This window comes from Ixodes scapularis, unplaced genomic scaffold, assembly GCF_016920785.2.
Source record: "Ixodes scapularis isolate PalLabHiFi unplaced genomic scaffold, ASM1692078v2 PGA_scaffold10__122_contigs__length_95168666, whole genome shotgun sequence".
NCBI lineage: Eukaryota > Metazoa > Arthropoda > Arachnida > Ixodida > Ixodidae > Ixodes > Ixodes scapularis.
Window position 1 is genome coordinate 54,816,669 of NW_024609836.1, and position 22,246 is coordinate 54,838,914.

Here is a 22,246-nt window from a genome sequence, read left to right on the forward strand (position 1 = left end):
TACGACGCACGAGCCTGCGTGATGTGAATTTCATTGCCTAAGATCTTTGGTGTGCTGTAACGAGGGCTAATAAAATATCACCGCGAACTTCTGAACAAACGAGTCAAAGTTTCGTCTGTTATCATAACTGATCGCCTGTAACAATATTAATGAGTAGCGTTCCTATACTACGCCCCCACAGGCACCCTGCTTCCTTGCCCGATAGCAAGTGTCTCCTGGTACCTCGTAGAATTCCAGCTCCCACTTCAAGTAAGTACCATCCTTTAGAACTGACAATTAATAGTTTCGAACCCAGACGCTCGCAGCGTGTTTGTGTGTGTGTGTGGGGGGGGGGGGGGGCGATAGACCGCGACCTTTCCCAGTACTAGCAGTACTATCACGTTGTCGGTGTCGGTCATGTTTACCGCCGTGTAATGTATCAGAGCAATTCGTCCGGACGGCACTGTGCCGTTGTTGGTTGTACGAACAACCAGAGGAAACGCAGGGTTCGATCTTTTGGACACCCACTGCCCGTCACACAATTGCCTAAGAAGCGAGTGCGGATGCGACGTCTACGGCGTCGCATCCGCGTGTGTCACTGGGTCGCGTGTTGACACATGCGTACCACCCGTTTACGCCGCTTCACGGCAGCAGATAAGGTGGTTCATTACAAAAAAAAGAAGCTAATCCAAGCTGTCGATGTAACTGCTCACTGCTGTTCCTTTGCGGCGGCACGTTGTAGGGGCGATGGTGTAGGACGATGTGTCGGTGTATTCGGACAGCCTGCCGCACCCAGCTCCCCATAGCAACGCCCCCAACGCAGCCCCGCTCCCCCCTTCCTGCCTGCCAGTTCTTTCCACGTGGTGGCGCGAGCGTAGATAAACATGGCGGCGCCCTGGATTTGGCTAGGACACTGGTCTATAATTCGCATCTGATGGTCGCCTGCGAACTCAGTGTGCTGAACCAAGTACGCTGGACTATTTTTCACTCATCGCGTAGAGTCGCGTGATAGCGCGGCTGTCCGCGGGACAGGACTAATTGCATGTTCGATCAACTCGTACGGGAGTGGACCTGAAACCAGGACAGTGAACACAGCTCCTCGGTCAAGCAGCGCAAAGTCGGTGCAACACCCAAGGCAAGCTGCCGGTGCACTGCGGCGAAAGCCATCATTCGTCACCCCGCGTTTTTTTTGTTTTTCAAATTTTTTCTTGCGTACGTCCGCGCGCAATGCACGTCTGCTTTGAACTTCTCCTGCTATTTTACTCGCGGATTTGACGGTCCCACACAAATGAACATCGTGGACGTGATTGTCGATGGGGTCGCGAAGCGGATAATGATTCCACAGGTGTATTTTGCCCATCATTGATGGTTCAAGAAAGAGTACCACCATATAATAGCCGTACCCTAGTGTCATCGAAACGCCACACAATGCTTTCCACGAGGTTCACAACTTGCGGGCACTCCTTGCTACCGCAGCAATCACCGGTAATCGCGGCGATGGTTAGAAGCTCGTCGTCCTCACTGTCAGAAGACCTGAGGCCAGATTCACAAGACGATCTTACGCCAAAAATGTGCGTAAGACAAAACTTAAGAACAAATCCGTATTCACGAAACGAAATTTTCGTAAGTTTTGCGCAGGTTACGACGAAATCCTACGACAGCTCCGAAGCTGTCTTACGCACTTCTTACGATCAAATCAGCATGGCCGACAGCGTCGCTCAGTTGGTCGCGACAACCAACGGATGTTTATTTTTCTACGTGCGCTTCTCACGCGTCCCGACTTCAAGCAGCAAGAAACAAGTAAAAAGTACTTGAAACAGACCACGACGAACAAACAAGAACGCTGGATGCACAGACACCCGGGAAAAACTCCAAGGGCCACGAGTACGGACTCCGACCGATCGGCAGATAGGCCTAGCAGGCACTCCGACTCGGCGCAGCGATGATCTGACGGTCCTTGGCGAAGACCGTCTGCCCACGACCGGCTGGCGTGCTGAATGGAATATGCCCGCGCGACCCTTGTGAACCCTTCCCGTATATAGTTTGATCGGTGACCTCAATTCTAGATTGAGAGGTCAATCTCTTCCTTTTGTCATCTCCTTGTTTTCCGAGGCAACGGTGACGAACGCTGTCGTCGAAAAGGGGCTCTCATCGATTCTATCTCTGTTTTGTGTGATATCAAGCTCAAATAAACGCCGTATGGATTACCTTCGCAACATGGTATGTACACTTTGTTATTAGTATTCCATTTTATTCTGACACGACTGCACCTCACAGTCGATCGCTTTAACAATTCATGGGTCGCAATGCCGGTCCAACCTTTCTTCGCCGGGTGTCACGTCAGCATCGAGTTGCAATTGTAAAGGATCGGTCCCGAAGCGCTTATCAATTCACGGTCCAACAGCGCAAATGCAGCACTTCGATCAAGCGCGCGCGTCCGTTCCGTAGTGTGAACAGGCATTTACGTGGCTCTTGCTTACACTGTCATAGTTCAAACGTATCTTTTTTATCGTCGGCTCGCAGCTGCATCTCCGAGGCCGCAAAAAACGCCGCGGCAATTTGTTCCCATCTACGTCTCTCTGCAAACGACTGCGGGGCGTCTTTTACCAACGATGACAGTTGTGTTGACTTGGTAGCGATCGAGTTCGTAGCAGTCAATGGGGATGGTTACGCATCCCGGCCTCGGCATTACGGCGAGTTTAAATCGTGTTAGCGTCGACATCACTGCACGGATACGAACCCCAAACCAGCGGTGGCAGAATTAGGCCGCCTGTGTTTGTTATGAAAAATCCATGTGCTCCGAACGGCTCCGAACGGCTCCGAACAAATGCCGAGCTCTCCGATTGGTTGTTCGTGCTGCCGAAGACGCCGTCGCCATAGCAACAGCACCGGTAAGTTTTAGTTTTTCCGTACGACAACGTTGCTTTCCTCCTCTCACTTAAGAACGCGTTCGTGAATACCGATTTCTCCTCTTCTTACGATGTTCTTAACTTACGAACTTCTTAGCTAAGTTCTCGTAAACTAAGAAGCTCTTCGTGAATCTGGCCTCTGAGGAACTCAGCGAGTGCCGCTGCGAGGTGAGCTCGTTTTCGCAAGGTCGCCGTCTCGATAGACTGCGTGTCTGCCATTCCCGCCATCTCCTCGATTCCCGCTGCTGGTCGCAATGCCTGGTGGCACTGCACCCTGGCGCACGGTCTATTTTCTTAGTGCGCGTTGGGGCAACGAAAAGCCGCATCGGGAGGGTGCGCTTCGTTGATTGAAGAAGTCCGGTGCGCACCGGTGCACTTGATCGAAGACGACGGGGCGCACCTCAGTGCCGAGAAGCCCACCGGTGCGGATGATCGAGGATGCAATAGGTCCCGCAGAGAACGAGACTAAGTCATACTTAGTCGCGTTGCTTTAGCTCTAGTTCATCTCCTACTCCTGGTGCCAAGCAAAGGTGTCGAACTGCGGATCGCATGGTCCGCGGTTTGACACTGTAACTTGGATTGCTTGTTTTATAGTTATGATTACGAATGTTTTAATATAACTAATTATGCTTCCTACATGTTTTCGATGCTTATGCATTGCCTGCTATGGACTATGCATCCTGGACGTTCCCTTGGTCTGCTTGTAACGCTTTTCCGTCACACTTTGGCGCTGCACATATCCATGAAATCCAGCCCGTAGGCACATTCTGTGTTAAAAGCGTTTGTCGAGCACCTGTATACGCGCGTAAGGTTGATTGTGAAGAAACTCAATTATTTAGAGTCAGGTCAAAGAATACCAGAAAACTTCGCCTGTAAAATAGCGACATGTGAGTATCTTTCCACTATAGTTCCCTGCACATGTATATCCCCGCACATTTTATTGAGGCGTTATTCACAAAATTCAATATAAAAGAAAGCATAAAAGGAAAATTGTACTGTTGACGTTTTGGCGCTTTTGTGGCCGCCATTAACGCAATCGATTACACTAATACTGAGTCAATTAATGACTGTCGATTAATCGGGTTCGAATTTTTATTGGGCGGAAATCTCTAAATATTATAGAGGCAACCAAAAGTGTCTATCATAATTGTTCGTTTTTTACTCCAGTCTCAGTTTGTATCACATTGTGCATGCTTCCACCAGGACGCCCGCGCTCTCAATTTTTTTTAACATGATTATTTTACCTTTATGCTATTTGATTTCAAATTCTACTTGAATTCATTGCATAACATTTAAATACCGTTTCCACCTACTCAGCGGCTTTCAACTCCTCATTCTTGTTCAAACTTCATAATATTAAAAAAAACAAAAAACATATGACTAATAAAATACCGTTCTAACGAGAAAGTTACTGATACAAAGGACGCTTGCACTTATTTTAGAGTTTGACTTGGCCATTTTATTAGCTAAAGTGAAGAACCTGATGTTCTTCTTGATGATCTACAACGCTGGCGCAATGGGAGATATGCCAAATTGCTCGGAAGTCTGGCGACGATGAGCACGTACATCCGGTCGGCCATTGTTTTTAGGTAGAATTTGTACAGCCGGAGAGCCGCGCTAGCGCCTTGATCGACCGTGTAGACCGGCGGGGGAATGACGAAACGATGGTATTTTTCGATCTCGGACCACTGCATGTAGCGGAACTATCTAGACGCTTTACCTGTCCTTTCTGATGAGAGGTTCGCAAACTTGTGCGCATCGAAGGAGACGTTGTGTCGCCAGCAGAGCAAATCGTCCGTCTTCAGACGATTCGGACGTCTGCCCTCATCGGTGTCGACAAACATCTGCGACTCAAGGTACGTGAATACTGTTGCATATGAACGTAAATCAAAGAGGTATCACATACTAAAAGCTATTTTAGAAACAGCCCACGACCTAGAGACCGATCACTCGTATGCGCGCACTCATTCGAAATCGGGAGCACCCTGTTTCAGATTGAGTCTACAAATTAACTTTTAAGGCATGCCGCTCCATTTTCACGGTATATCCCATCTCACAAATTCTGTTCTGCGCACGCGAAGGTATGAGTTTGACAGCATGGCTCCGCAGAATGAGTTGGTTAGCATGAGAACTCACGCAGTGACGACGATTTTAAAGCGTCGCACTCGCAGCTGCGCCGGCGGTAAAGACGCCTTTGCAGTTTGTTTGTACGTATAACGCCGTAGTGGCATTTCAGTGCATTGAGAAAGTGCAGAGACGCGAAATGCTGAAATAATTAGGAAGCACACGTTCCCCACGGGCTCCCACTTTGCTGTGAGTGAGATTGGCTGAAGGAATAAAAGCAGTGCCTTCGTGGGTTACCAGCACTTGCAGCCACCCAAGATAAAAAAAAAAAAAAGCTTAGTAGCAAAGGAGCGCTTCACTATCAGAACATCGCCGCGAGTTAAGGCCCTTATCGTGAATGCGTCGCGGTAGAGAAGGAAGCCAACAGATTGGCAACGTCACAGTTATATTCCGCACGGCTGCAGTCGACAAGCTACACAACTCCTGTACGTTGAAATCAGCTGTGCTCTTTCCTGCAGTACACTGAATGAGCGATAGATTGCATCCCTAAGATCACTCTGATAAGTGTACACATGGCGAGACGGTTCGTGTGAACATGACATCGGCGCTTTTCTGTGTTATCTTCGTACAGCAAATCAAAGGACGCAACGTTTCACCACCCATTTTGGTTCCCTCAAAGAGTCCTTCTCTAAATGTGCGTAGTTTTAGCCCATAGGATTTCATGTGTCAATTAAAAGAGTACAAATCGACGATGGTTTCCTCGTGCTAAGAGCTCAGAGACCGCTCAATATCTTCCTCTTCAGTCGAATAGTATTTATAAATGAGACTTTTCTGATACATACCTTGTTCCCATTGCTACAGGTGACACCACATTGCTTGCAAAGAAGTTCACAGCAATTCAGTGACTACTGGCCGTTAGAAAAGAAGATCGCGGAGTACACACCAGCGCACACCAACCCGTCCCGCCGCTTTTCTCGACCTAACCGTGATGACTATGGCCTCCGAGATCCCGAAGCGCGCGAACGCCTTCGCGCGCGCGCTTCGGGATCTCGGAGGTTATGGTGATGACGGCTTTAGTTCTTCACGCGCCCATTAGATGGCGCTGCGCACTTCGGCTGAAGTGCAGGAAATGGATACAGTGAACCAGGAAATGGATACAGTCTGCACTGCTTGTGGAGAGAAGGACGAGACGGCTGAGCACTTGATACTCTACTGTAAAGGGCGTCACCCTATGCCTACCGAAGACAACATAGATTTAATAAAGTCATTCGGTTTTAGAGACAGCGAAGGGAGAGTGGATTTCAAGACTGTAGAGGTTACCAAGCAAAGATTAAGTGAATGATGGCAGAAATCGAGAGAAAACTAGGTATTTTCTTATTCACTGATGGCAAGGGGGTTTCATAGCCTCACTTTCTTTGCACTGCGGAGTGAATATAGATTTCACATTTAAATATTCTAAGCTTAAATGTAAAACAATATGGCTAGGTGGCGAAAGCTACCGCCCGATCCCAAGGGCTCAGCCGTATTCATCCATCCATCCATCCATCCATCTCCTATCCACGCCATATGAAAAGGGCGCTCACTGAAAAATGATCTGCTTTACTTTAAATACTCATTTATTTATGTAACGATACTGTAGGCAAGGATAGGGCCCAGGCTGGTGCGGACGTAGCGTATGAAAGGAAATATTGAAATAGAAAGTGGCACTTTTACTCAAAAGTACGATACCAAAAAACAAAAACTCGGCTTGCCATTATTTTGTTTTGTAGGTTAGATACTTAATGTAGGAGAGACATACCTGCCTTGACTTTAACTATAAATTGGTATCCTAAAGTCTCCATGCTAATTAAAAATCATTCCAATTAAAATAATTGTCCCATTCTAGACGCTGTACCAGTAAGAAATAAAATGACGAACAATACGACACAAAATTTAAATTTGAGGTGTTGTGTCGTCTTGCCCGTTGTTTCATTTCTCAGTATCTCAAGTTTTAGATTATAATGTTTTCCAACCAGCTTGCTTGCACACTGTTGTATCCTAACATAATTAAATGTTTGATCGTCTGTATCCTTAAGCCGACAGGTATTACGCAGTAGGCTCGTGGTTGGAAACAATTTCTAACAGTTTTGTAAATATAACAATCAACAGAATATGACTCTTCGTTTCCGTGCTCATGGCGCATTCTGCTGACTCTATTCTCAGTAAAAACGAAAAATGATTCGAGCAATAGATAGTCAAAAAAGAAAAAAAAAACATTACTGTGTTCGAAACTGCTCGGTAAAAAATCTTGAAAATATTTTTTGTTAGGGTAACTCTGAAGCCTTCTGATGTAAACGCTCCACTAAGGTAAGTATATTTGTGAACTTTTTAAGCACAAAATTCATCCCTTTTAGGCACATTTGTCGTAAATCCTATCGCGACAAAGTTAAACTGATGTATGCGTTCCCTTCAAAGGGCCAACAATCTCTTAGACTCAAGTAGTAATATAGACATTTGGGCTGTGTTCCGAATCTTGCCCAAATGAATCCGAGTTACTCCGGCGGATCGTATCACGTGACAGCACAGATTGAAAAACGCTGGACGCGGGTAGGTTTTCGAACGAGTAAGAGTAAGTAAGAGTAAGAGTAAGTAAGTATCGAGTAAGATCGAGTAAATTTTGGAACAGGGCCTTGGAGGAGTTGGAATAGATTAAACATAGTTCCAGATACGTATTCTTCTTCTCTGTTCCTGTCCTTTTATGCGGAACTGTAATTATTTTCAGACTCGGGTGGTATTTCTCTTTTCAACGCTTTATTTATTTTGATTCTGTGGGCACAACAGTTTTTATGAACAATTTATCACTATTGAGCGTCGTCACCAGTATATTAGGTATCGGGTCTCTTTGATCAGTATCTCATGCTGTGAAGCCCGTCTTTAACACACTTTGCCAGCCTCTTTGAAAGGTTGACATTACAAAATGTAAATGATCAACTGCTAGGTCAAACGTTTCTTCAGTACGCGCCCTTTAGTATTTATGACTTCAATATGTTTTAATATCTACTTCTCTAGAGTAGCCGAGATTTATTGAATGGGTTCACAACATGTATATAGTCATTTATTGCGTTAGAAAACGAGCGCCATCCTTGGGAACGCCGACAAAATGTTCTTGTTAGACTGGTTATGTCGACATTGGGCAAACTTTAGCTTTGCCACCTGTCAGAAAAAGAAAGTATGGCACATCATTATAATGTCAATCATGCCATTCCGAAATCGCTTAAAAAGTGTACAAAGTTTGCTGTGTTTGTACGAATTCACCGTTAATAAAGTGCGAACAAGGCAAGAATACTTTAAAAACAATTGGACCAGAGACAAACGCTTGTTTGAGGTTAGGGGCTCTCTATTTCTTGTCTTATGCGCACGTTGTAACGATGTATATAACTACTTATATACTTGGGAGCAATCTATAACCAGTAAACAGATAAGAATTCGATAATCGACATTTTAAAGCTGTTGCATCATTTACATGTGCCATTACACTTCCATTAACCCTTGCTGTATAATGTGAGGTGGTATACCTGCAGCGATATCAACTTGATTAACACGAAATCAAGTTGTATATTCCGGCTTCTTCAGCATTATAATTATACCTCACTATCAGGACACTTTTAAGAGCCCAAAATTCTTCACTATTGTGTTTGTTCATAAGAGTTGGCAGACCATAAGTGTTTGCTGGTTCAAACCTCTCGCCGTTAAGCCGTTGAGTGTGGAGACATCGGTTGATTGTATGACCCTCTATTGCAGTTAAAGGGACACTAACAGGGTATTTGTGCTCGCCGAGGTTTTTAGTTGTACGTGACATGTAAGAGCCCAACTACCCCGAACAGAATTTGCGGCTCGAAATTCGGTTCCTTTCCGCCCGAAAACCGCCGATCGAGAACTGGCCGGGTTGAGCCGCGCTCACTCTCTTTTCTGTGGTCACGGGCCGTTTTCTAAGGTTTCGACCCAAAAACCAAATTAAATAAAGTCGTGGGTCATTGAAGGCACACAGTCAATTTAAAAATAAAAAAAAAATATGAACCCGATTTTTTTTTTGCGGTTTTCAAAAAAGCTGCAAATACGTTCATTCAAAAAAAATATATATATGTAGCACATACAACCGGAAGCCCCCCCCCCCCCCCACTCCCCCCCCCCCCCCCCCCCCATTCTGTGCGCTCATTGCATAGTTATCACCATGGCGTCGTTTCGCGTATCGTGGGACTAGCGGATGGCAACGGACGACGGGCGTTGGACCTCTACTTCAGAACTGTCGTTCACGGTACCGGCGAATTCTGTCTTTCTTCGAAAAAGAAATTTTGGACCGATCAAAAGAACTGATATTCATCCCGTACGACACGCCCGACCAGCAAGCCGATTGCACGAAGACGTCGCCGGGCCGTCGTCTCTTCTCGTGGCTGAAGACATCGCTCGCTCAAACGTTAAGCACGAAGTGCGTATTGCGAGTTGAATGCGCAAGCGTACGGTTTCTTTACGAGGTGCGAATGTGGCCTATGCGTGGTGCTGCCCGACTTCAAACCGGTGGTGCATGTACACATTGACTCCCGGCTTGTACACATGCACAAGCTGGGGGTGCATGTGTGGACATCTGAGCTGCCTCACATGTCCCGCATCTGAAAATGGCATTGTGTGGCAAAGTTCAGAAGTTTCCGAAAGATCAACGGGTCGGGATCAATGGCTGGCTGCAATTCCTGTAGAACTGTTACACGAAGCTCGGAAACCGGACGCTATATGCTCCTTGTTTTTTTGTGGAAAGTGACTACATTGAGTTCGCAGGTGTCAAAAATGAAATCTCATACCATTTAGTTCAGCAACTTATCGTCCACAACAATTTTTTTTTCAGTGATAATTGTTAAGAAAGAAATGTAAACATCACAAAATGCTTGAAGAAAAATGGTACACCCACACCAGGGATCGAACCCGTGCATGTGAATCGAACGTCTTTTCACTGAGCTCATGGAGGAACTCTATCATGCGTAGTAATGCAGCGGGTAGACTGCAAGTCGAAAGTTTGTTGCCGATTTCACTTCAATACATGCACTCCCGGCTTGAAGTCGGGCAGCACCATGCATAGGCCACATTCGAACCTCGCAAAGAAACCGTACGCATGCGTATTCAACTCAAAGTACGCACTTTGTGCTCGACGTTTGAGCGAGCGATGTCTTCAGCCACGAAAAGGGACGACAACTCGGCGACGTCTTCGTGCAATCGGCTTGCTGGTCGGGCGTGTTGTACGGGATGAATATCAGTTCTTTTGACGGGTCTAAAATTTCTCCTTCGAAGGAAGACAGGATTCGCCGGTACCGTGAACGACGGTTCTGAAATAGATGTCCAACGCCCGTCGTCCGCTGCCATCCGCGTTACGCGAAACGACGCCATGTTGAGAATTATGCAATGAACGCGCAGAATCCTTCCGTTTGTCTGTGCTACCTATTTTTTTTTTTCAATCAACGTATTTGCAGATTTTTGGAAGCCACAGAAAAATAGGTTTTAGTTTTTTTTTTCTATTTTTAATTTTGACTTGGTGCCTTCAATGACCCACGACTTTGATTAAATTTGGTGGTCGCGTCGCCACCTTAGAAAACGGCCCGTGACCACGGGAAAGAGAGTGAGCGCGACTCAAACCGGCCAGTTCTGGATCGGCGGTTTTCGGGCGGAAAGAAACCGAATTTCGAGCTACACGTTCTGTTCTGGGTAGTTGGGCTCCCATACGTCACGTACAACTAAAAACCTCGGCGAGCACAAATACCCTGTCAGTTTCCCTTTAAGTTTCGGGTCGTTTACAGTAATCTTATCCCAACAGTATACAGTGTTATTTTATTTCGAACATATTTAAAAAAAAGGAGTGAGAGTTAGGCGACTGTAACTTTTACCAAGTATTTATTGAGCTCGGCGGGTATTAGATGAGATGATAATCGTCATGGTAACTACGATATTTATTTAAATTTCGTTAATTAACGTTTTAATTATTTTTGTAGGGTTAAAGTTGCAATTCCTGCATTTATAAAATTTATTATTATAGGATAGAACAATTTAAAGAATATGCAAAAATGCAATGGTTTTGCATATTAATTTACTCATTTTAAAACGTTCTAGCCCGCTTTAGAAATTGCGCGCAAAAAGCGCTCCGCAGGTACTGTCCACAGTGACGCTTAGAAGAGTGCTTTGTAATTTCAATCCTGTCGTCCCTATCTCGATAGCGTGTCCTTAGTGGATACGCACGCGACACAAGAAATGAGGTGACTGAAATGACTACATCAGTTTTCTAAGCGTCGTTGCGGGCTGGGCTTGCGGCGCCCTTTTAGCCCGCACTTCTCAAATCCGGATAATTATATAACTTGATATCTAAAAAGTAAATAAATGTGTGCAAATTATTTCAATTTGTATGGCTTCTCATTGTGATTGTTTTGAGTACTGGATGGCTAATTGTCCCCTTAAACTATTATAATTAAGACATCTTTTAACGGGGTTCAGTTAATTAGTCAACTTACCCTTATGGTTATACCCTCATCTAATGTCCACCAAGTCTGGTAAATGCACGGTGAACAGGGAACGCATCTAACTTTCAACTCAGCAAAAGAAAATTTAGAATTAAAAATAATTTTAATTGTATATTTCAAGACAGAGAAAATTTTATTCAAAATAGTACTTTATTTGTATTTAAATTTAGGTCATGTTTACGATAAAAGACGGTTTTAACAGAATTTATTGAGTAAATATGCGTGCCCCAGACCTGAGCACGGACTAAGGATTGAAAATATGTACTTTCTTTTAAAAAGCAGCTGAAAAGAAAAAAAAACTGTTTTTTAAGCAATCTGGTTGGGACACGCGTGCTAAAAAAATTAATTTTAAGCGAAAATAAAATATGGACCAATCTCAACGGCGAGAGATTCATTTGAAATTCTGCGCGCAAAGTCCATGACGCCAAGGAATGGCCATTCGCTTAATGAGATGGTAATTCGTTCTTTTCACCTCAACAAAAAGGCGAAGCCGATCCACCCCTCCTCCACGTGCCCGAAATGTCCAAACAGGCAATAAGTGGAAAGGAGGTGACCACCCGCTAAATCGCGCCACGCGCAGTTATTTGTGTTCTAAACAATATTTTTGGGGCGTAAAATTAATTTTCTGTCACGCGTGTCCAAACCAGACTGTTTAAAGAAGACTTTTTTCTTTCTTTTCAGGGGCACTTTAAACGATCATAGGTTCTGAGCACGGAGGAAAACATGATTGTTTTTTAAAAGCCTGCAACTCGGTGGTCAAAACTGTTCTCAGTGAAAATAAATTAATATTCTTCTATGGCAATAGAATATTGAAGGTTTGTGAAAACATTTTGAATATAAATATGACTGTTGTTGATTACTATACAGAGTTATGTAGAAACGTTAATTGTAAAGTTAACACCTTATTCTAGCTCATCGGTAAATTTTGCTACAGTTTGAATGTTACAAGTTACATTGAAATGGGAGTTGTAGGTGTTAGTCGTGGAGAGCCCAGCGGCGGTATTAAGTGTTGAAAAGCTACTGCCATATTTGCCAAATTAAACTGAGGCCACATAATCGTCATTCCGAAAGTTTATGTTTTTGGTAAAGGGGAGATATTTTTCAACATTCAAGAACTCCACACACCGCTGCAGGAGAGACGTAAGGAAGCTATTTTTTTAAAAAGGATTTGGCACCTAGATCAACAAAGCCAATATTCCAGTACGTGTTGAGCAGTTTTTAAGGGCAGGGGAGTAGTTTTAGCCGACTGCTATTGTTCAATTTTTTGGACTATTCACCCACGTTTTTACAGTTAGATTCAAGACTTCCGGGAAGGTTTGAAAAAACTTCCGTAGTACGAAAAAAAAGAAAAAGTACTGTTTCGTTTGTTTTTCGAAATATATGATTATAACAGTCAAAATTAATGAACAAACTTAGGGCGTGAAGCGCATCATAAATATGCATATAGTTGATTATTGTGAATATTATATTACCACAAAGCGTATTTCTAATACATTATGGAGTGGAAAGGCATTGACTGTACCTCCGCAGCGGATGGTGCAGGCATTTGCATCTGGAAATGCATTTCCTCCCAGCTCTTGACTGCCCCGGGAACTAAAGAAGCATTGGCATCTTCTTTCCTTTTTGTCGAAATAGAACACTCGATATCCACTTGAAAGCACATTCTGAGGCTTTCGGGGAGGCTTATCACAAACGGGACGATGATTGGGCTTTATTGGCTCACCTGAAATTTAAGACGCACTCAGGACTCGACAGTTTTGTTACCGAACAAATAGGAACAGTTACTTAGAATGTAGATAAAACCTATAATTATATTTTATTTTTCAGTTTGCTAATCAAAGGTTCCGAAACAAAATAAAACTACAGAATCAAGACACCCCTAGATTAGTGTGAATATAGCTAGAATCATGGGCAGATTATTTGCGAACAGCCGCCGCAGCTAGGGTACGCATTATTTAAGTGCACTATTTCCGGATATTTATGCAGCTGGCATGCCAGAGAAAAGTCTTACCTGGAACAAGCTTTTCAATCCTAAGCGCCTCACTTCAACCTAATGGGACTTGTTTGAAGGTGTTAGTTAATGTCATAGTACTTACGTTTTCCGTTTCTACGGCTGGCCACACAATTAGTAAAGGGCAAGACCTGAGCCAAGGATATCACGTATGAACCGAAGAACCAGCAGCGAAACCTGAATCTGGCACTTGTTTGGCAATTCTGGCTGAATTTTTTCACATAAGAACCGAAGAGGCAGGAATAAACTTAAATATGGCACATATTTGGCGACATGGGCCCAAAGATGCCGAGTGACGGCCACAATAGCAGCCTGCTGTGCCATTTATTTGGCATACTAACGCAAAGATACCCAGCCTGCAGCCAAAGAGTGTTAAGTTTGTCTCTGCCTCGGGTTCTTTTGCTTCTGTAATGCCCTAAATGTCTCGACAAAAAACAAAGTTTGGCCTAAATAACTTTGCTACATGGGTAAGTCATGTAAAATATCTACCCTATTTGTCATACCAGGTCGACAATAAAGAGCTCAGTGTTGAGCTGGTGATCAACTTTCATCGAACTTCCATTGTGTCTGTCAATTATTATTTATATTTAATAATCATCTATTAATAAAATTGCGTAAAGCAGCACTGCTAACACCAGTAACTGTGACAAATTTCTTGTTTTTAGACATAAATGTTCAAGCACTCTAATTTTTATAACAATATTTCTCTAAAAAAAAACACTATTGGGGTGACACCTTCCAGACATATTTTTTACAGTAATGGCAATTAAGTCGTTCGGCAATTGTAGGTAGACTTTCTGAACATATTTTCTGTGAATGGACAAGGCGGTGCTTGTCGTAGGCGTAACATTGCATTAATGATTAGTTTAACAAACGTGCATGTTTGCAATGTTTATTAGATGTCAATTCAAAATAATATTATTTTTATATCCAAACTTTGTTTTACTTAGATTGAAAAACAAATTGAGGAATATTTTTAGTCAATATTTTGCTTTAACTATAAAAAACATTCTGTGCTACAGGGATTTGGATTTACGATTGGGAAACACTATTTTTGGAAGAGCCGTTGACTTACTACTGTGACAAGGAATACGGCTTTATTTTTAGTTACTATACATCTTTGGGAAGCAAGAAAATACCTTGGGATGTTAGAGTATATAGACATATGTGAATTAAACTATCGGATCATCCTCAACTATGGAATCAGCGTCTATCTACTGGCAGCATAGATGGCGAAGAGAACTATGCGGTTTTACCAACGTATCGCAACCGAGGCGATATCTAGAATCCACCAAACAAATCAGTGCCTCTCACTACTAATCTCAGATTTCCATCCTGGTGTATGTCAGTCGTAACTCAGTCGTCTCTGTCGGCTTTCGGTGTTGGCCATGTCAAGGGTGTTGACCTCACTTTCAGCAAAAAAGACCCACAGCTTAAAGGAAAGCTCCGCTTCATTTGCGGCTGTGAGAAAATAGTGCAGCTCTCTTTAGTATCATCTAGCTAAAAAGACAGCATGTCAAATATTAGAATGTAATATTACCTAAAATATCGTCAAGCCGGTCAACAAAGACTGAGATGCCCGAAGGTCCCAAAATCCCCAAATTTAGCGGACGACGTGCGGCGCAGCCAACGTTGTATTTCCGTTGTGGCTGGCGTCGGTTGCATGCGCAGTTTTATTCTTTGTATTTTCTTTTCCAGCGAGAGCTTACCAGGCGGCGCTACAGGTGCGCTCCGCGTCTGAGCGAGCGAAGAGGTGAAAGACAGACGAAAAAGTACGAACGAGAACAAGAAAAAAAAACAGAAGAGGAAGAGGGTGGTACGGTATTAGTTTCGTTGACATTCGTGCCAATTGACTAGCCGCCTTGGTTGCTGCCAAGATGGCCTGCTTCGTCGCCGCTTGCGTTGCCTGTTCGCCGCCGCCATTTCGCCGTCATTTCGCCATTTCGCCCGTGCATCAGCGTTTTTTTTTCTGGGTTACCACAGGTAGATCACGTGACCCCTTGTATTCCACGCGGGTGCGTACGCAACTGACGTCGAGGGTACAATGTTTTCCGGCTGTGCCGAAGTTTCAGTTTGGGTTTATGATTATGGTTATTAAATAACAAGATCGCACGAAAAATGTTTCGGTTTTCATGAGACAAACGTTCTAGGGTTGTGTTTTGGTATATTTTATGTTTATATCACACCCTGTCCCAAAATTTTCTTAATCGAGTGGAATTGCCCTTTAAAAACTTTTTATGAAAACTCGAGATTGCTAACAACCGAGGCCAATTTACCAGGCAACATTAGAGTGAGCCCAAGTATTGATAGCCCTTATAGTATACGATGCTCGTGACGACTGTATATCATGGGGGTAAAATAAAATGTCACATCTCAGAAAAGTCCTTAAATCGGGCAAAATTGTACTCTGCCTGTTTATGAGATACCGCTCAAAAAATAAAATTACATGAAACTTACTTGCAGCAAACTTAGTGGCTAGTACTGATAGTACAAGTAGCATAAACAACGTATTTCGTGGAGTAATCATACTTGGATGATAGAAAAGCACTTCATTTGGGTTTTTGTATCAAAATTTCTCAGTGCACTGAAAAAAAAATAGGCACAACTTGTCAGTACCCTAATATCGCATGCTCAAGTTGCACCATGCGGTATAGCGGAATTCTTTGAAGTTATGATAGTGTTATCATTCTTTTATTTTTTAGAATTTTATTTGGTGGCTGTAATGTTATTTTTACCATTTTCTTTTTTGGTATTTTTACAGTACAAATATGCGGACAGTCACCTCAAAAATTAAAAACAAATAATAATTTTATAACAAAAAATACCCAATTCAGATCAAACCAGCTATAAATTTGCGTTTGCATCTAACATTCTTATATGTAACATTCACATCATAAAGCTGATGCACATTATAAAACCCAAGACTAACATGTTTTATTAAAAACAAATTATGCGGAACGTCAACAGAACGTGGAGACGCCTTTCGGTAGACATCTCACTCCTCACTTAGGATTTATTTGGCGCATATAGACACATCCCACAATCGCCTTCTGCAGGCTGCCATTTTTGCCGACTGGGCTGAGGAAGAGGTCCTGAGCGTGCGCAGTAGCTCTCTTCCAGGAAATCAGGCGCAGGGCTTGCGTTCAGAACAGTGACTCGGCATTTCATAAGCACTGGAAAGGTCTATACTAAGAGTTACAATGCAGCCATATCAAGAACTTTATATATGCCACGGGTGTAGGTGAGGAAAAAATATATAGTTTATTTGTACTTTTTGTATATTATTCCTAATTTTTTACTTTTAATATGGCCAATTTAAAACTAATAATTCCTACATTTGCCTTTAAGGTGTATAAGCTAAACTATGCCCTAAATAGGTGTGTGTACTCCCCGATTTGTACTGTGGGAGGCGAGGGTGGAAGACGACGGGCGGAGCGCACGTAACAAGAGGTAGGCCGGGGAGACACGAGCTGGCGCGGGACAGAGCGTGCTGCGCGAGACTGCAGCCTGGCAAGAACGATGGAGCTGTTCTGACCCATAGTGATCCCCGGAGGGATCCACCAGCAAGGTTCGGAACAGGACCGGCGGGAACAGCAAGCCCTGGCCACACTGGCTTGGACCAGGACAATTCCAAAGTGGTTCCGGAGCGAGGCTAGGGCCATGGCAACCCGGAACTGCTATCCTACGCAGCGCGGGCGTGGAAAGGGCGATCTGTGGGCCTGGTCACAGACTCCGACTGCGTCTGGAGTGCCCATGATATCCTTTTGTATACTGGAATAATGCGAACTTTTCCGAGTGTACATTTTTAATGTGAACATATTGAAGGTGATTTTCTAGGTTTGATGTTATACGTTCCAAAGCGACACCACATGCCATAATTTTCCAATTTATGAAACTGCATGTTATGTTGAATAGTATCAAAGGCTCTTCTAAGATCTAATAATAGCACTAAGAGAAATAGTTTTTATCCATATTACCTACGATCAGTGTTGTACACGTTCCTCAATAAAAGGAACGCAAGCTCGTTCCTCGTTCCTTCCAATTTTCGGAACGCGTTCCCGTTACAAGTTCCATATGTAAAAAAGGAACTCGTTCCCGTTACAGTTTAAAAATGGAACTTATCGTTACATATACGTTACATTTGTATTTTGCTGATTACCATATTGAGTTAGATTGAGGAAATTTATTTTTATCTATTCCATCAAATGGGAACCTAATAATTTGAATGCCGTGATGGAAGAGCACAAGGAGAAGAAAACAGGCGGAAGCAGGGTTTCATTTTTTTTATATAGTCAAGTTTAAAATGCTCAGCTTTTAACCGTATTCATGTTTGTGGTGGACGATTCAGACGAGCCAAATGTACTGTTACGCCGTATTGCACGAGCGTTTCACAGCAACCTAACAAAGTCCCTTTGTTTGGGAAACTGAAACGCTTCTTGAAGAAAACGAGTTAGAGGTGAACTCTGGTGCATTTTTATCTCGTGAATCTGAATATTTAGTTTGTTTTCTTCCCCGAATGTATAACTAAACACAAGGAAGCACGAAAAACATCTGATTAGTCGTGACGTCCTAATAGGATCTTTGTGTCACCAAGCGCGTGCCGCTGGTGTGGACAGCGCGTGCGATTGCAATCATGCCGGATCGCAGATTCTCCTGAATTGACACAAGTCATGACGTCCCATTTTGTCCTTTTGTGAAAATAGCAAGAGTGCACGTACATATCTTTGACAGGCGCAGAAGATGAGTAAGACTGAAGATCCCGAAAACTCCTAATATGACGTCACGCCCCGGGAAGGAGGGCCGGGCTTCAGCGGTATTTTGAAAGTTATATCTGCAGCCTTCGTGCACCAACTTGAAATATAATTTCGATATTCGTGATCCTGGAAGCCAAATGAAGACAATTTCCGTATTTTCCTTAAATACATAACTGTTTCAGTTGCCCTTTAACAACAGTTTCTTCTCGGTGTTGCTGTCCGAAAGACGAGCAAGTGAAGAAGAGGGTAGAGCTTTTGGAAAATCAGTGTTGAAAACTACAAGTCCTTCTTTTTAATGGTGGGATTCGTTGTTCAGTTTAAAGGTGGGGGACATGGGGAGGATGAATAAAGATTAATTTTTGTGTATCTTTTAAGTGGCCAATGTTAGGGATACAGGGTTCTGTTCGATGTCTTGTAACCTGTTCTTTTGTTGTAACTGTAGGTCTCGTTCCTGAAGTTCAGTGATGGCTGTAGTCGGTCTTAGATTTCCGAGTGTGTGAGAATTCGTGGAAGCAAAGAAAGTAACTGAGTTTGAAACTTCCCTCTTTCTGTATAGTTTTCTTCGTATAAAAGTTTTGCTTTTTGTACCGCAGTCTCGGACACTGAAAAAAGAATCAATGTCCACTAACTCTCCTGCACCCGACTGTTACCGAGCGAAGACCCCACAAAATAAACTCTAAGATAAGTAACCAAAAGGTTAACGAGATCCTGCTCTTCGTAAAGATATTGTTTTTATACTTTTAGAATTTCAATTGTCCTTCTTAGAAATAAAAAAAAATACACCATTGGACGAAAAAAAGGAACGCCGTTCCATTTTCCGTTCCAGTAAAAATGTAACGCGTTCCCGTTTTAGTTCCATGGATGCAAAATGGAACGGCGGCGTTCCTTCGTTCCTCCTAAAAGGAACGCGTTCCAGGAACGCCGTTCCTTGGAACGCCGTTCTATACAACACTGCCTACGATCGTATCCTCAATGTTTGTGAGTGCCATCTTGGTGGATTTTCCTTTTCGAAAGCCATACGGAGCTCCGGTAATAACATTACGTTTATCGACCAAGTTTACTAGCCTATCGTTTAACACACCTTCAAGTAGTTTTGAGAAGATGGGGAACACCGATATGGGACGATAGTTTATCCGGTGATTTTTGCCTCCCGCTTTGCATACAAGGTTAACTATCGCGACCTTCAAGTCACCAGGGAACATTCCCGTCGGTAACATGCGGTTTATAATGTTGCATAGAATGTTGCTTATTGTAGATGATGCCTTCTTTATTGATATGACCTTTATATCGTTAAGTCCTGCAGCAACGTCACTTTGCAGCCCCATTATTTATTTGTGTCCTTAACTTGGGGTTGTTGGCGCAGCACAATTAACCATGGGATACAATGACTAGTTGATCTGTCATTGCTTATACTTGTCTTTTGGGGTTTATCGGGCACTCCTACATTGATCAGATGATTGTTCACCGCATTAGCAAGTTTGACGCCGATTATCTTGCTGTTGTTTATGTCGTGTTCATGCAGAATATTTTGTGTGCTTTTCCTGTTTGTTAGGCTGGTCACGGTGTCCCATATTTTTCTCGGCTGATAGAACATGCCTTCAAATCTTGAAGATGACGCTCTGATTGTGCGTTTTTGGTATCACGCTTTAGTTTGTTTCGTAATTGTTTTAAATTCAGCTGGTAGGTTTTATCCCATTTTATGATAAAGCGATGGTACATAGTGTTCTTTTTTATCCTCTTACAAAGAAGATTGTCGATCCCCGCCTTGCAAGGCTTGGTCTTTCGTTTTGTTGAAATATTTAAAGGGAACGCGTCATCACATAGTTGCCCGATTTTTTCAATAAACTCGCTGTAAGCTAGGTTATGATTTTTTTTCAAAATATACCGCACTCCAGTCTTCATTATAAACTAAGTCCTTTGAACTCTTGAAGTGCTTCGTAAATTATTTTTCGATATCGAAATGATACTTGCATTGTTACTTTGCAATTGTTGAGAATAGAGGCAAGGAAAAAAGCGGGAAAATGGTTCCTAATATCATATGTGAATATTCCGTCAATGAAATCACCAGTGCTTAAATGTGTTACACAGATATCGATTGATGTGGCACTTTCTAAGGTGACCCTAGTTGGTAGCGTTATAAAATTAATACAGCCGCAGCACATTGTGATATTATTAAATACTGTCGCTTGTAATTTGTCTGGGAGTGTATTAATATTGATATCACCCATTAAAATACGGGAGTTATTCTGAAGTGAGAAATCCGAGAAAGCAATCGTGAAATTCAATAAAACTGCTTCTGTTTCTTTGGGGGGTTAATATACGGCAGTAACTAGCGCCTTTGCAAGGTGTTCCATGAGGCATTCAACATTTACGTTTATCATAGTGAAAGCCTCCACAACTGAATAAGAGTAGCTGTTCTTAAGTTATATAAGGGCTCCCCAATCTCTTTTATTGTCCCTTGTTAAGTTGGCATAACTGTAGTTACCAAAATGCGGCGCTTGATCATTTTTGTTCAACCATGTTTCAGTGAAGATAAGGACGACAAAGCGTAGAGAATGCGAAGAAAAAATATATCAAGAGCGTCTGTCTTGCCATTAATACCTCTGGCGTTTAAGTGAACAGTTGATAACGTAGATGAAAATTGCCTTCCAGTTTCAATAAAGACTTTAAAGTAAACATTAGACAGAAGCCTGTCTGGTTGGGGAAAATAATTATTAAAATAAGACGACCAACCATTCCCTAAATAAGGGGCCCAACGTTTCGAATATTCGCTAGTAAAGTACTCACGTGGCCGTTCTTCTTTTTTTTTTTTGCATTTTTAAGGGGTGGCTATGAAAAAAATGATCTCATCAGTTTTCTTCCTATACCAGTTTTGCTACGTCAGCTTGGGCAGCAATTCAAGTTTCCCGAGCGGTCGGTCTTGCGTGCATGTCCCGCCTTTGGTCCAGACATACTTCCAGCCTGCTTCTTTTTTTTTTGCGCTAGCGGCGCTCATTAGTTTATTCTTTGTCGCGTTAGGTTTTCGTTTATATAAACAGCGGTAGCCAGACTACTGATGCCAACTGTTTCAGTTGTCATATGATTCTTCTTTGCTTTAAGAAGCAGTGCATTTCCTTTGCATCGTTGCTGGAAGCGCACAATTATATTTTTCCGTTGGCTTTAAATCAGGCACCTTGCGGCATATTTCAGTCTTTTTTCCACTGTTTCACCAAATCCTTCACCTAGCTTTTTTTAAGAATTTTGTTTAAGTCGGCGTGTGGCGTGATTCCCCTGATTTCTAGGTCTTTTAAGTCTTCCGTTGATTTTTATATAATCAAGTCTGGCGCGTAAATCATGATTTCTCGTTCTAGCTCATGGTTATATTGTGTCAGCTGTAGTATTTCCTTTTGTAATGATTTTAGGTCATTGGAAATCGACTTCACCTCGTCACAGGTTTCACTATTTCGCGGCGTAGATCATTGCTCAGCTTTGCAAATTTCTTCTTCTTCTTTCGCCAGGAATACGATAAAAATTAAAACCGTAGACGGCAAAATACAGACAGGAACTTGTGTTCGAAAACAGTGCAAAAAAAAAACATAGGAAAAGATTTGTTTGCGCTTGGCTCTCACCTGCGTAGTCAATGTTTGTTTGTTAGATGCTTGTTGGCTAAGCACCGCCGCCGAAATAAAGACGGTCCAGGATTGTTGTCGCTTCTTATAGCTTCGGAGGTCCAGATGGCTGCTGGAGGGCGCTGCGATCTTCGGCACGTGTCGCCAGCGCAGTGGCGGCATGCAGCTCCTCCTCCCCGGTGACGAGTCAAGCTGTAGGCTTCGGAAGTATCAGCGTACTCAATGTTTCATCGTAAACCGGAGACACGGAAAAATAAAAAAAAAAAACGGACAAAACAACAACAACAACAAGTCTTGAGACTTGTTGTTGTTTTGTCCGTTTTTTTTATTTTTCCGTGTCCCCGATTTACGATGGAAGTTCTTCACCAGCTCGCCTGTGCTTTTACCC